This window comes from Danio rerio, chromosome 24, assembly GCF_052040795.2.
Source record: "Danio rerio strain M-AB ecotype USA chromosome 24, GRCz13ab, whole genome shotgun sequence".
Lineage (NCBI taxonomy): Eukaryota > Metazoa > Chordata > Actinopteri > Cypriniformes > Danionidae > Danio > Danio rerio.
This window is the reverse complement of record NC_141044.1, coordinates 31,380,257-31,395,565: the sequence shown is the minus strand read 5'-3', so window position 1 is coordinate 31,395,565 and position 15,309 is coordinate 31,380,257. Positions and strand designations below refer to the sequence as shown.

The 15,309-nt window shown below is 35.0% G+C and overlaps 1 protein-coding gene and 1 long non-coding RNA gene across 9 annotated transcripts in view; one reads left to right on the top strand and one right to left on the bottom strand.

The window, feature by feature from the left end:
- LOC147831095 (uncharacterized) overlaps positions 1-15,309 on the top strand; it is a 208,457-nt gene that overhangs the window by 54,999 nt on the left and 138,149 nt on the right. The gene's annotated exons all lie outside the window — the stretch shown is intronic.
- LOC147838067 (uncharacterized) lies at positions 10,966-15,295 on the bottom strand. Its single transcript, XR_015525110.1, has 2 exons — positions 12,820-15,295; positions 10,966-12,151 (listed from the first exon to the last, which is right to left on the bottom strand). It is a non-coding gene; the product is annotated as an uncharacterized LOC147838067 (long non-coding RNA).

Here is a 15,309-nt window from a genome sequence, read left to right as displayed (position 1 = left end):
AGCACTGACACACATTAAAAAAATTAAACAAAGAATAGACTTGGGTATATTGGTGTGTGTTCACCATTGCAATCAAGGTTTCTGTATTTATAACCACCTCAGAGGATATTGGGGGTTGCGAATCACTGGCATTGTCATTTTTAGGGTCGCGGGCTGAAAGGTTTGGGAACCCCTGCTCTAGTGTTAAAAGTGTTAGTGTTAAAAATACAGCCATATGTACTTCTGGCTAGGCTTAGGCCGGTATAAGATTCTGACGGTATGAAAACCCTGGTTGAAAATATGACGGTAATGTGATTACTGCTCTAAAATATAATTAAATGTCTGAGTAAAAGACAAAAAACTTTTTTCTCCTTTTGAAAACAATATATTAGATTTTTTGAAAGATTTATAATATTTTGGAGCAGTAAACGCATCAGGCTAAATAATTCAAATAAATCATTGACTTCTGCTGTCTTCATTAGTTTCAAACACACTTCATTATTTACAATTTAAGACAGCATCTTTGATTTTTTTTTCTGCTGAAGATACTGTTGTCCAAAAAAATGTATATAAAAAATCTTAACATACCATAGCAATGGTATAGCAGAAAGTTTTGGCAGTTTTAAAACCTTAACTTTTCTAAACTGTGGTATACCTTGAAAACGGTTATCGTCCCATACCTAGTTCTGGCTACAAAATTTGTGATCTCCAGAAATGTTTATAGGGCTACGTTTTCAGAATGATCCTATGTAATGCGGTTGTCAAAAATAGTTTTTTCAATCTAAGAAATATTGCCAAGCTGAAGTCTCCTCTCTTTCAGTGACATGGAGAAAGTTGTTCATACCTTCATCTCTTCTCATCTGGATTATTGCAATGCACTGTATCTGGGTGGGAGTAAGGCCTTTGTCTCTCGTCTGCAGCGAGTCCAGAACTCAGCTGCCAGGCTTTTAACATGCACAAAAAAGGAGAGCACATCACACCTGTACTGGTTTCCCTACACTGGCTAAGAATCCAGTTTAGAATTCAGTACAAAGTATTGCTGTATTTTAAAAGATCCATCCATGGCCTGGTCCCTAAATATATTTCAGAGCTAATTAATATACACCAACCCGTAAGATCTCTTTGATGAAAGGTTTGACTCTATTTGCAAGTTCCGCGATCATGCTTGAAATGTCGAGGTGATAGAGCTTTTTCAGTAGCAGCTCCCAGACTTTGGAAAGATCTTTCACTCTCTCTAAGAACATCTCCTACTTTTGAGTCTTTTCAGAGGTCACTGAAACACTAACTTTCTTTAGCTCGTGTGTTGTCAATGTATGTATTTTGGTTTCTTGTATCTTTGCATGTATTATATGATTTTATGTATAGCACTTTGGTACTCATTGTGGTTGGTTCAGTGCTGTAGAAATAAATTGAGTATAGTTGAGGATGTTGGCACAAAAGCATCTCTAGATGATGAAATTTAATTTGTTGGTATGTAAACATCTACGCCTCTGTCAACAAAAGATTCGGTGTCAAAGGTATAGATTATTAACCTCTGCTGTGGAGTATGTTGTGTGAAAAATTTCCTTTAGGAATGAAAGGAAGTTTCATTTATTTGGGTCTGATGGGAAACAATGCTTTCTGCCAAACTGTGCAAGGGCTGAAAGAAAAGTGTGCAAAGGTGAAGATGTCATGGGTTGAGTGATGTTTTCTACATGGTACACTGTAAACAAAACGATTTATTGGATTTCTTAATTTTTTAAGGTAGGTAGTTGCAAACAATAAAAAAAAACTAATTAAGCTGAACATTAGTACATTTCATTTGTTTGTTTAAATTCAGCCCATAAAATTTGTTTGCAACCACCTTAAAAAAAGTAAATCCAATGAATAAATTTTTTTTTCAGTGTAGTGTAAATGCAAACGTTCATCAGAAGCTCCTTCAGCAACTCGTGTTTCCTGCATTGATCGCCCAATCTGTCTAAAGTTTTCAGCATGAAGTGTTTCTGAAAATCTTTGGAAAATCCTTGGCGACAGTTTTGGCTAAGAAGCCCACTATAAAAGAGACTAGAAAAGGAGTGGATTAAGATCACAGCAGAACGAATGTCTACTGATGTCCTGTGTCCGCAGATGTGCTGAATCCATTCAAAACAAGTTGCAGTACATTTCCTACTTATTTTTCTGAATGCTGTGACCTTCAGAAATTTGTTTTTTTAGTGCTACAATCATTGCTGCTTTCTAATTTTCATCAGTGAACATTTTCAGTGAGTTTTTTCTGTGCTTCAGAATGTCACTTATTAATATGCTTTAGACAAAACAGCTTTCTTTAAACTTGTCTTTACTCAAGTTAGGATCATTTTTAATGGTACCTTAAAATTTATTACATTGTAGGTTGTTCTCTTACTTTGATCATAAATGTCTGAGTGGTTCTAAAGTTGCCATAGAATTAAAAACTGGATATCTAGTCACAGCTGATTAATAAAAGTTCATTACATGACACAACATGAGCCTCAAACACAATTGTTTCCCTATTCATATTTAAAAACAGATCAATACGAACAAAACACAGACTCTGGCTTTACTCATAGGATTATTAATATATGCACATCCTCAGCTGTGTTTGACTAGCCATAATGTTTCCTAGTGATGTTACAACAACTGTATTTTTTTTGTTTCTAAGTTTAAAAAGTGTATATTTACTGTGTACATAGTACTCTTATTTTTAAAAAAAGGACATGCATCATCTCTGGGGTTTATCAGTACATCACAGTCTGTAAACAAACTGTTTACAACTCATCTGAATGTAAAATTTTGGAAAAACAGATTGTAAGTTTATTCCACCTCGCAGAAGGATGCCTTTTGTTAGTTTTATGTGCATATTGTGAAATTTGCTGTGTACTTTTGTTTGTAATGAGGCAATAGACACATGTACACTGTTGAATAAGTGTTTAACACCCGTTTATAGGAGTTATATGAACATATATTGAAACAAACATATAAAACGTAGAAGTATTTCTAACAAAGTGCCTGGTGTATTAAGACAGGAAGAAGATTGTGTCCTACAGGTGGTTTGTCAAGCCCAATCACCTGCATGGAGCACACTCACGCATCATAGCATTATGTAATGCATTTTATACATGATAAAAAGATAGGTCTTTAATCTAGTATTGAACTGAGAGAGTGTGCCTCAGCCTCAAACATTAAGCTATTCCAGAGTTCAGGAGCCTTGTATTAGAAGGCATGACCTCCTTTATTGGACGTTGATATTCTGGGTAAACTTTAAAGAGCGAGATGGATTGTAGCGAGACAAAAGGTTGATTAGATAAACAGGAGCTAGTCTATTTTAAGCTTTATAAGAAACAATATTTTATAATCAACTCAGAACTTAATAGGCAGCCAGTGTAAAAAAAAAATAAAATTGGAACGATGTTATCATATTTACTTGACCTGGTAAGAACTCTGGCAACTGCATTTTGCACTAGCTGAAGTTTTACATTTACATGCATTGAAGTTCAACGTTGCATTACAGTAATCCAGTCTAGAAGTCATAAAACCATGAAGAAGCTTTTCTGCATCTGATGATAGAATACTTACTACTGTTACTGTCCTACTACTCTTACTGTTATTGTTTTTGAGTGAAAAGGCAACAATAAACTTAGTGAAACATCTGTTTATGCAGAGTTTGATATTATTTCTGCCAGTGTTTGATCTCACAAAGCAAATAAATGGTTTTATTATCACTGAAGATGTGTCTGATGCTTTAAACTGCATTTTTTTTTAATAAGACTTAAGATTAATGACTTATTTGTTTTCTTTCAAAAGAGTATTTCCTGGAAATAGTAAAACATCACAAAACAAATCAAGTGTCATGGACTTAACATGTTAACTAAAACAAATTTGTGAGAAACTGCTGTTCCTCAGTTTGCCAGCTCCAGTATAACTTCTCTAGCAATGACAGTTTTTGGAGCACTCATCGTGAACATCACTGAGGAGCTCTGGCTTCCCCTGTAGGGCTCCTATACACGGCATTAGACACATTATTCCTGTTGAACACCGGTTTCTAATCCCTAGAGGAAGGAGAGAAAGGTCAACCGCTCGCTTGTAACCTGTGTTTCCTGTACTCAAGTGTTTTCTACACAAGTAGATTTGGAAAGCTTTTGACCTTTTCTGTCTGATGGAACAACTTTGACATTGGGCAGAGTATCCAGAAAAATGTTTTGCACCACACCCTTCATCTTTTAGCCTTTTTCTCACTCCCTGTATTTCAGACGGTGTAATTTGTTGTCTGCTTTCAAATTTGGAACTGTATTTTCATGCAAAAGAGCATAATAGAATACCTCAACAGAGTGTGTTCATAAATTATACACGCATGATAACTGTTGGATTTTTAATCCAGGGCTCTGTAGACTGCTTAACACATTTCAAATACCTTAAACTACTTTCTTACTCATATTTATTGATTTACACAGAGAAAGGATGATTGCTGCTTCTAAACTGGAATATTCCAGAGTTATGTAATGTTGTTTAATGTTAAAACTGAGATTCAGGGTGAAGAGTTGGTGTTTTGTGAAGGATGAAAAACTCTCCTTGCTGAAATAAATAAAATAAAACATATGACCAGGTTTTTGTCATTTGAGTTGACATCCCAACCCAATCAAATCTGTTTTGGGCTTTTTTCCTTGTGGTTAGGCTGGGAGGGCAATGAGTCATCCATGTAAGACCAACAAGCCAACTTTTTGTTTTCCTGAAAACACCAGATAAAAAAATGAAAAATTAAATACAGAACATTTGGGACTTTAAAGGGTTGTTCTGTGGCACCATTGACCCTATATAGGCCACTCAATGAAATTTTCTCTGGAAAATTCCTGGAGTGCTACTGGGGGTTATTAAAAGACTTTAGATGACAACAAGACTCTACTTTTTTTTTTTTTTTTTTTTTTTTTTTGCTTCAGTAAATATCAGCTTGAAAAGGCAAGAAAACCATTTTTAATCAGCTATGACAAGAACAGAATCAAATACAGAAATATCATCTTTTTGGATCCTGTTTTTTTTTTTTAAAGAAGCAATCCATGGTTGAAAAACACAATTAAATCAGTAGGCTTGGGATTTCTGTGTTAAGTTGTCATTTTAGACCAGTCCCATATACCTCAAATACCTCAAATTACATTTTTGGGAAATGCAAAATACATTGCTCTGGGTACGTTTTGTCGCACATTTCAGATGACAAATCCACTAGAGCGCACTGTTTACGTTTTGCATTTTACATCTGAAATGCGTTATTTGGAGAATGTTTTCATGTTTCAGATACATGTCCTCCTTGTACATGTCTATGAGAAGGCAGAGCCTTTCGTACAGATCACCTAGCAACAACTGGTCTAAACCCTTCCCTGAACCCAATAGATAGATATGGTGAGACAAATTAATTTGATTACTAATCCTAGACAAAAGTTTTTTGGGGTATTTATTTGGTGTTGTGCAAAAAACTACCTTAAAATAATCCTTTATTTGCCAGTAATATGACCCTGAAAATATCAATATTGTGAAGAGGAACAAAAGTTTTAGCATTTATTTTATCTCGAAACTGCAGTCATTTTTATGTTGAAGTATGTTTAGGCAATTTCACAAAAATGGAGTTTGAAGCACATATTTCCAATGAGCCTGTGTTGACCAGTCTTGTTTGTTTGCTTGTTTTAGTGAAGTTTTTGGTTCTGTTGCATTAGAAAACTTTCCTACGAATGTTTGTTTAAACAATGTCTAATAGATTTCTAAACATAGATATCATGGCTAAAACAATGCTAAACATGGTCTCTCTAACAGACTAACAATGGTCTAAAACTAGACTATTCTTATAAAAGACATGAATACACATCTATATAGAATGAAAATCTATGCATGTTTTACCTAGACGTCTATTTGACTTTTACACACACACACACACAAATTGCTTGATGCAATTTTGTTTGCAAATGTAAGATTAGCAAATGTTGTTTGCTAGTTTCAGCTTGACGCAAGTGTCGTTTTAAAGTGTTGCACCAGGGAAGAGAGTGAAAGTGAAAGTAAAGAATGAGGAGGCTCATCTCTCATTACCCCGCTACAGATGGTCTGTTTAACTGTTTTCTCGCTTGTGAAGTGCTCAGTTTTTTCAACTTACAAAGTCCGTCATGTAAATAGCAAATGCAATATGACGTGACATAACTGACTCTTAAAGGGATTGGTTTATTCTCAAAACACACCTAACTCATTAAGAGAATAAGCTCAACCCTGTTAGACCATGCGCCACGGCGCAAAGTGGACTTTTCTGTCCTTAAAAGCGCAAAAGTGGATTTGGACACGCCCTTACTGCTTTTGTGCCCTGCTTTTTGGACTTTGCACCAATATTGTTTAAATAGAGCCCTAAAGGGCACATATTTTACCTCTTTTATAAGATTAAAGATAAGCCTTAAGTAGGTTACTTTATTTTTACCCAAAGGTAGATTTGGTTTGCAGTCAAGAGTCCTTATCTCATAACAGTGCCACACAAAGGAACTCGCATAGTAACAACAACAAATGAACATTAAGACATTAACCGTAAACATAAAGAATAAATAAATAACAGCCTTTGGTGTCTCCAGAATGTGTCTGTAAAGTTTTAGCTCGAAATACCCATCACATAGTTTATTATAGCCTACAGAATCTGCCCGTTTTGGTGTCTGAGTACAGTGTTGCTAATTTTGTAGCCTGTGGATTTAAATGCAAATTAGCTGTTTCTCCCCGCCCACCGTTTCCACGGGGTGGCTGCTTTTCATGCGTTATGTCAGATAAACAGCACAGTGACAGAAACAGAGTTGGTTGAAGCTGAAATACAGCTTATCAGTCAAAAATACCAAGTAAGTTTATTTCGCGTATTTGTGGTGTAGTTTATTCAAGCCTTTCTGAAATGATGAGTCACTAACAGATGCTGTTTGCAGTATACACACACATGCACACACATATTACCATTTACTGAAACCATGTGGTCATGGTGATTAAAGCAGTTAAGAATTACATAGCGATTTTACTTGTCTTTATTACAAACATGCTCTGTTTTTAAAACATTTTAAACTTATAAAACTTTGAAAATCATAGAGAGTTGAAACCGATCTCAGTTTCTTTGCAAAAAAATGTTATGTGGACATGTGCATGTTATTATAGAAACATGCCGTCTGTCAATCAATCGATGGGCGGGGAAAACTGCACTCCTATGTCACGTTGCAGTGGGCCTTAAAAATCACTGGGATTTAGGTCCTTTTTTAACGTTAGGATATTTCAATAGGGAGACTTGTTGGGATTATTTCACTCCTATGTAACAGTGGACACACTATACCTACACACAGTTCTGTCCAAACAGCTTACAACAGTTGATTTTCATTATAGGTTTATGTTAATTTGATTGTTTTTACAAATGTAAGTGAATTAGACATAAAACAATTAAGTTTTCCCTAATAAATAACAAGAATTGTGTTGTTTCGGCTCATGTTAAATATCAATATTAATCATTTTGAGTGTTGAGAGGAGTGGTCATTCAGCCTGCAGACCAGCTAGTTAAAGTGTTGATGTTTTTTGCTCCTAAGTAAAAGGCCTCTGGTTCAGTTTTTCATTTTTAGTAGCAATATTTCACTGGTTCTTCAGTTATATTGTCCTTTGATGATTATAAGGTCATCAAATAGGCATATTTGTTTGTGTGTTCTTTAAATCCTCATATTTTAGGCAAAAACAAATGACAAAGTAAGCTTGAAGCTTTAAAAGGTTCTTCTGTGGAATTTTCTGCTTAATTTTCAAGAGTAGAAAGAAGTGTTTGGGACAAGAGGAATTGTTGAGAGACTGTTTTATCTGGTAATTTGGTCTTCATGCTGGTAAAAGACCTTCAAATGTCTTAAAGCACACTTTCTGACATTATGTAAAGTACTCGTAGCCTAAGGGAGCATAACCAGGGCCAGGGCCATTTAGCAATAAAGAGGATTAGACAGTGAAGAAAAATGGATTAGGATTAGAAATATTTCGTGTCGTATTTTGTTTTGAAGGAAAGAAATTACAGTGATTATAACAGAGTGTTCATTTTAAATCCTCCCTCAAACAAGAATAAAGAGGTGACCTTCAGATGAAGTTACTTACTTTGCGGAAAAAGTAGCGTTTAGACGTCTCTTAATTTGTAATGCCTTCTTGAGATAAAAGTAAATGTGATAAAAGCACGATGTCAGTGCGGGGAGCATATATCGCCCAAATGAATACTCTAGCAGGTCTATTAATACAGTTTTATCTGTATTTGTTTTCTTTTCATCACATCCGCAGAGTCGCCCTCTTACTCTCCACGGTTCAGTCAGGCTATCACGATATTCTGATGCAGAAAATGAAGCTCTTGACATTTGCCCAAAAGCCTTTCATGAGATTTCAAGCGGATGACCTCCATGATCGTTGTCACGGGTCTGAGAGTCCGCTTAAATCTTTAAAGAGTTCGCTATCTGCTCCGCTGCTAATCATAGAGGCTTGTGTGAAAGTCTTTCTAATCTTTTTCCAAGATCTTTCTTCTTTTTTAAGTCTCTATCCCTTTCCTCAGAGATTTACTTCACCTCTAATGTTATAGCAAGTGACAATATTTAATGATTCTCTGTCTTTGTTGCTGCTCTTCATTTTGGCACCATTGTGTATGTGTGTTTTTTTTTAGGAAACTTCAGAACAAAGACCTTTCTGAAATAATTGAAAACAGATTCTTTCTAAATTTCCTGATGGTTCAACTTGAGGGTGTTTGATTGATATCTAGTTTTCTGGCCTGTGCCTTAAATAACCTTTTAGGACAGAATGGACTCAATTGTTTGAAGAGATCATGTTAGGCTTTTATTGCATTTTGAATGCCCCTTTGTGTGTATTGTTGCTGTTTGCATCTGAAAAAGGTCTGCAAAGTATTTTTTTAATATTGAATAATTTTATAATACTTAATTTTAATACTTAATTTTTAATTTTGTGATAAGGGTGACACGATGGCTGTTTGGTTAGCACTGTCGCCTCACAGCAAGAAGGTTGCTGGTTCGAGTCCCAGCTGGGTCAGTTGGCATTTCTATGTGGAGTTTGCATGTTCTCCTCGTGTTGTTGTGGGTTTTCTCTGGGTGAATGAGTGTGTATACTGTAGATGTTTCCCAGTACTGGGTTGCAGCTGAAAGAGCATCCGCTTTGTGCCTTCAAGCTAAAGAGCATTGGGAGTCTTCTACCCCTCGTTTTGCATGTCAGAGAAAGAGCTAAAGAGTAGATTTGGGATTGGGCCTTAAAGAACTTATTTCAGTTAAAAAATGTATAAATGTGTGTAATGTAATACATTTAATTACTTAATTAAGATAATTACTGAATAAACATTCTAAATTATTTCATTTTATTTTATTTTAAATGCATCATATGCACTTTGTATCATATGCATATACATGCTTGTATGCGTGTGTGTATATATATATATATGTATGTATGTGTATGTGTGTGTGTGTGTGTGTGTGTGTGTGTGTGTATATATATATGTGTATATATATATATATAAACACTGAAATTGGTATTTTTTAAATGTATTGCTATTATTTTACTGACAAGTAAATGCATAAAATAAAAATGAAATGAAATAAATTTAAATAAATAAATTAAATAAAAAGATTTATTGCATCTAAAATTAGAGTTTGTTTTGATGTGATAAATCTTTGTTTTATTTTGTATTTTATTTTATTAATTTAATTGTTAGTAAAATAATAACAATACATAAAAAAAAGAAAATACCAATTTCAGTGTATGGCAGGCAGAACAAATTACATGGGCTCCCCTTCTCTTTTTTTGTGAAATATGACCTCATAACCTTTTTTTTTTTGTGATGAGATTTACCTATAATCTATTGGCAATACAGGCGGCTTAGACTTTCTCCAACACAGTTATGTTTTATTTGTGACCAAACATCATTGACATTGTCTGGCAGTTCTATTAACACTTCATGAGTTTTCTGTGTGATCTATTGTTAACATGATATCTGTATAGATTCTTTCCCTGCCTTGGACTGAGGCTTGATTTAATGCTCTATAAGTCGATACAGCCCGGTAACAACCCAGAGATACCAGAAATGATTGCTCATCGTGGAACTACAGAAATCAATAGACTACCGAGACTTTACCCAACTTCTCCGGGTGAATCAGTAGGTACGCAGCCAGCAATGGCATGCTCTTAAAATTGTGTTCAAAACTTATATTTCCACAGATGAGTCATTAGCATTACATAAGTTGACTCTTTAATCTGATGCACTGTGGGTTTGCAGTAAGGACGGACTGAAAAAACTGCCAGTATTTATCACTGAAAGTAAACTAAAGGTGACCTAAGGGTGCTGTTCTCGACGCTGGAGAAATATCAGCGATCAAATTTAGCACAGGACCGACCTTGAATGGAGTTGGTGGTAAAGCGTGGACGCACACACGCTCTCTTTTTGCCTCCCCGAGGAGCGCCGCAGGGTGACTGTGCTCTTCCTCATTAACTTTGGTGTGCGCCGATCATGCATTTAATGTTCCTGTCTCAGCCCACTGCACTCCTCCACGCTTTAATGAGAAACCCAAAGAAACCTGCTGGAGACCAAGAAGTCTTTTATTAGTTTTTTTCCATCGGAATCGAGGTGAAAACTGCTTAAATGTTTTTTTTTTTTTTTTTTTTACTGATGTTGGGACTGAGAAAAAGAGCTATTTGTGTTGTCTAGGAAACTGCCATGTCTGGATTTGTGGTGAAGGAAAAGACTCATTTCTGGACTAAGACCCAATGTTTTGGAGTTGATGTGTGGAAAATAAGAGACATTAGTGTTAATGTGTTATTTTTAAGAACCATTTAAGAGAAATCAAGCATGATGCACTACTTTGTTATGTGTATTCAATAGGGATGTAACGGTATCAGAATTTCACGGTACGATAATCCCTCGGTAGGAATGGCACGGTATGGTATTTATTGAATAATTTACAGGAAAAACAAAACTAATGAAAAGACTGGAAAAAAGTGCCAAAAGTGTTTATTTACCTTAGCACTGAACATATCAATGACATACAAGTTAGCCATCTATCTGTAAGTTTCGAAACAGGAACTTCAATTTTTCAATTTTAATACCAAAAAACTATTAAACCATATATATATAAAAAAAAAAAAGTTTCAATTCAGTATTGTTGAAAACTCATCACATTCAACATTTAATCACTCACTCACTTAGACAGAGATGGGTTTTTAAGGAAAATGATCATATAACTATAATCTGGTAAAAGCTGGGATCTCTGAGCATCCTGCAACAGAAAAAAAACCCACTCATTTGGGACTGAGGTTTCTGGGACAGAGAGATATGATTTAGCCAAGGTTGACAGCAGTGGGTAACGTTGTGCATTGTCTTTCCACCACTTGAGAGGACTGCTTCCACACATCCGATTTAAAACCCGCTTTAGGTTCGATCATTTCCAGCTTTTTCTTCCCCACTACTAGCAACACACTCCATTTCCGCATTACTGGATCTGTAGTGACAACAGACCGCAAAGTACGATGGCCACGCCTAGGCTGATGGGAATTGTAGTTCCCGCTACATTCGCCTAAGCAAACTTTTCTTAGAAATATATTTTTATTGAGTCATGCGCCTACGGTAATATTGAAAAAAGTTACTATTGCGGTATGACGGTATTTACAATATTGTTACATCCCTAGTATTCAATAGTGAAAAGTAGGGCTGCCCAACATATCGTTTGAGCATCGATATAGCAATGTGTGCATCTGAAACGGTCAGATTGCAGGATTATATTATTTATTTAGTATGAAAACATAAAGATATTGTTACATATTATGGTCACACTTTATTTTGATGATCCGTTTGTTGAATTTAATTTAATTTTTTTTATTTTAATTTAATTGAATTTCATTTACATTGCATCTACAAGTAGACTGTTAGGTTGGGGTTAGTGCAAGTGGTCCCACTTTATATTAAGTGGCCTTAACTAATATACTTACATAGAAATTAATAGTTTGATACAATGTACTTATTGTGTAAATACATGTATTTACTGTGTACTTATGCTTGATTAAATGCATGTATGTAATTACATCTGTAATTAACTTTTGTAATTACATTTGTAAATACACTGTTGACCATCCCTTACAACTTAACCCACCCTTAAACCTACCCGTGCCACCAAACCTGACTCAACTCAAAAGCACCACAAGTGTTCTCAAATACATTATAAACACAGTAAGTACAATGTATTTATTTTATTGATGTAAGTACATAGTAGTTAGGGACACTTAATATAAAGTGGGACCGTGCAAGTTGACATACAAAGTTTCTTATAGTCAGTTAAATGTCGGTTGATTGTAGATGCATTATTTGTATAGTTTGACCTAAAATAAGCTGAAATAGCTCATCAAAGGACACTGTAGGTCACAATACACTAAATAGCCTATCCCACAAAACACAAAAAAATTCAATACATTTTTATTGATAAATTAGTTGTAATTTAAATAAATACATACATTTGATTCCATAAAACATGTATTCAAAAAACTAACATTACCAAAAAAGTTGATCCCCCTATTGACAATGTATAATTTGCACACTGCTAACAAGTGCTGCAAAACAAGCTCATGCTGCTCTGAGAGAGTATATGAAATTTGCGCATGTATTTGAAAACGTAACATTCTTTAGGGCATTTGAGGATAATTTGCGATTTCAGTGATCATACAGATGACAAGTAGTGTAAACAGTCTCTCGGTCATTGTGTGTAATGATTTTGTGTGTTTTGGTCACATATAAAGCATTCTTTTTTTAAACGTTTGCTGCATTCATAAAGTGCCAGTGTCTTCAGGTAGTGACTGCACGATGAAGGAAAATGGTGAAGTGAAGGTACTAATACAGCATTAAAATAAACTCAAGTAAAAGTAAAAAAAAATCCTGGGAAAAAAATACTTATTTACAGTAATTCAAGTATTTGTAATTTATTACTTTACACCACATTAATGCGCATTAATGCTAGTTATTACAGTTTCAATTATAACTTATTTTCTGTAAATAGCAGTTTTGGATCTTTTCATCATGTTTGTGGTTAACAATCTTAAAAAGAAAAAAGTTAAAAGATAATTGCTGCAAAGTTCAGTTGCAGTTGCTCAATCAAAAACATCACACTTTTTTTTCTTTCTCTAAATTGCCATAATTTCTGTAAAATAGTTTGCACCTAATTATACACTAAGCTAAATCATCATATTTGTTTTGTGATACAGGTCATACCCATCTGAAAAGTAATTAAAATTGCATTACAGAATATTTTTCTTTCTCCAAATTGCCATCATTTCCATAAACTAGTCTGCACTTGATTTTAAGTTGGTAAAATTGAATCACAAGATTTTTAATTGCTTTTTTTTTGCTAAATGTATTGTACCTACTTATAACTTAATTTACCATATTTTTTTGGAAGGACACATCTGACTGTAAATCATCAAAATCCTTTCAAACTAATTTTCTTCTTCAAAATACCATTTGAACAAAATGCTCATACCCATCTAAAAAGTAATCAAAACTGCATCACAGGATTTTTCTCTTTCTCTTTTCTGTACAATAGGTTGCATCTGAATATGAGATGTCAAAATTGCATCACAGGATTCTTCTTCTCCAACTTACCATATTTTTTTAGAAACTAGGTCACACCTGACTACAAGTTGTCAAAATCTCATCACATGATTTTTCTTTTTCTTCAAATTTACTTTCTGGAAATTAGGTCACACCTGACTAAGTCGTCAAAGTCATATAACATCATTTTATTTATTCCAGATTACTGTATTTTCAGAAAAAAATACGTTTTAATAAATTGGCAAAATTGCACTGAATTCAGAAATAATGTGCAATAGTCTACAATAGCAGCCTTATTATAAACATATAAACAGCTAATAAATATCCCATAGTTGTACCTGATTATCATCAGCTTTACTTCACAAAATATTTATGATAAATAACTACTTACTTAAAATGAGGTGAAACAACACAATTCTTGAGCTTTTTGGGGGACAGCTTAATTAAAAATAATAATAATAATTGAAAAAAAAAACATTAATTTAACTTAATCTAATTTAATTTGCGGCGACATGGTGGCACAGTGTAGCGCTGTCTCCTCACAGCAAGAAGGTCACTGGTTTGAGCCTCGGCTGTGTCAGGAGGCATTTCTGTGTGGAATTAGCATTTTCTCCTCGTGTTGACGTGGGTTTACCCCCGGGTGCTCCAGTTTCCCCTACAAATGCAAAGACATGCACTATAGGGGAATTGGGTAAGCTAAATTATCCGTAGTGTATGTACAGTGTATGTATAGTATGTGAAAGAAAGTGTGAGTGGTTCCCAGTGATGGGTTGCCGCTGAAAGGGCATCCGCTGTGTAAAACATGCTGGATAAGTTGGTGGTTCATTCCGCTGTGAAGACCATTTTCCCTGGATTGGAGCATCTGGCAAAGATCTTATCAAAGTCAAAACCCAAATTACCTGATATAAGGGGGATTGTAAAATATTACAGTAAAATCAGGACCACTTTACCAATCACACAGAGACATTTAAAATGACACCAAACATGAACAAGATACACCTTATTAAAAACTTGGACATTCTGTGTGGAGCTACTCTGGTGGAGAAGGTCAATTCCAGGGCAAAAGGGGGCTCAGGGTGCATGATCGAGACAGCCTGAACAACTGGTTTCCTAGCTGATCTTCTCAGATTAGTAAGTTTATTGTTTTATTGCCGGACAATTCTCATGGTCGTCTCTCGTATGGAATTCCATAACAGTTCTCAGGGTTTAATATTATAGAGATACTAAGCATCCTTACACACTGTACATTAATAAATACAATTGCAATGCAAGAAATACAGTACAATTGTAATGATTTACTGTGTTTGTAAATTTTACAGCCAACCAAAATTGCCAGTTAGTTACTGTAAGTTTTACAGTATTTTCTTCACAGAGTGGCCAATAATGTACTGACTAGAAAAACCTGCTGTAAAGTAAGTTTGTTATAACCTGTATTACTTTTAACAGTTCTAAACTATTCCAGAAGCAACAACCACAGCAGAATTTATCGGGAGCAACAGTTTCTCAGGCTCGCTCTCGACAGCCTCATTTGTCTTTTTGCTTATCTCAGCAATATGGAACATCCCGAGTTCCTTGTCAGGTGAGAAAATCTATGTTCAGCCTAAACCAGGCCAAATCGCCCCTCAGGACGCCTTCACTTCGGCCGACTATATTGAGGCTGAAATTACCCTTGAAGATTAGAGCACTTCTCTGCTACATCTCTATGCCAGGTTATCAAGGGTCTTTACCACCAAAAAAAAAACTCA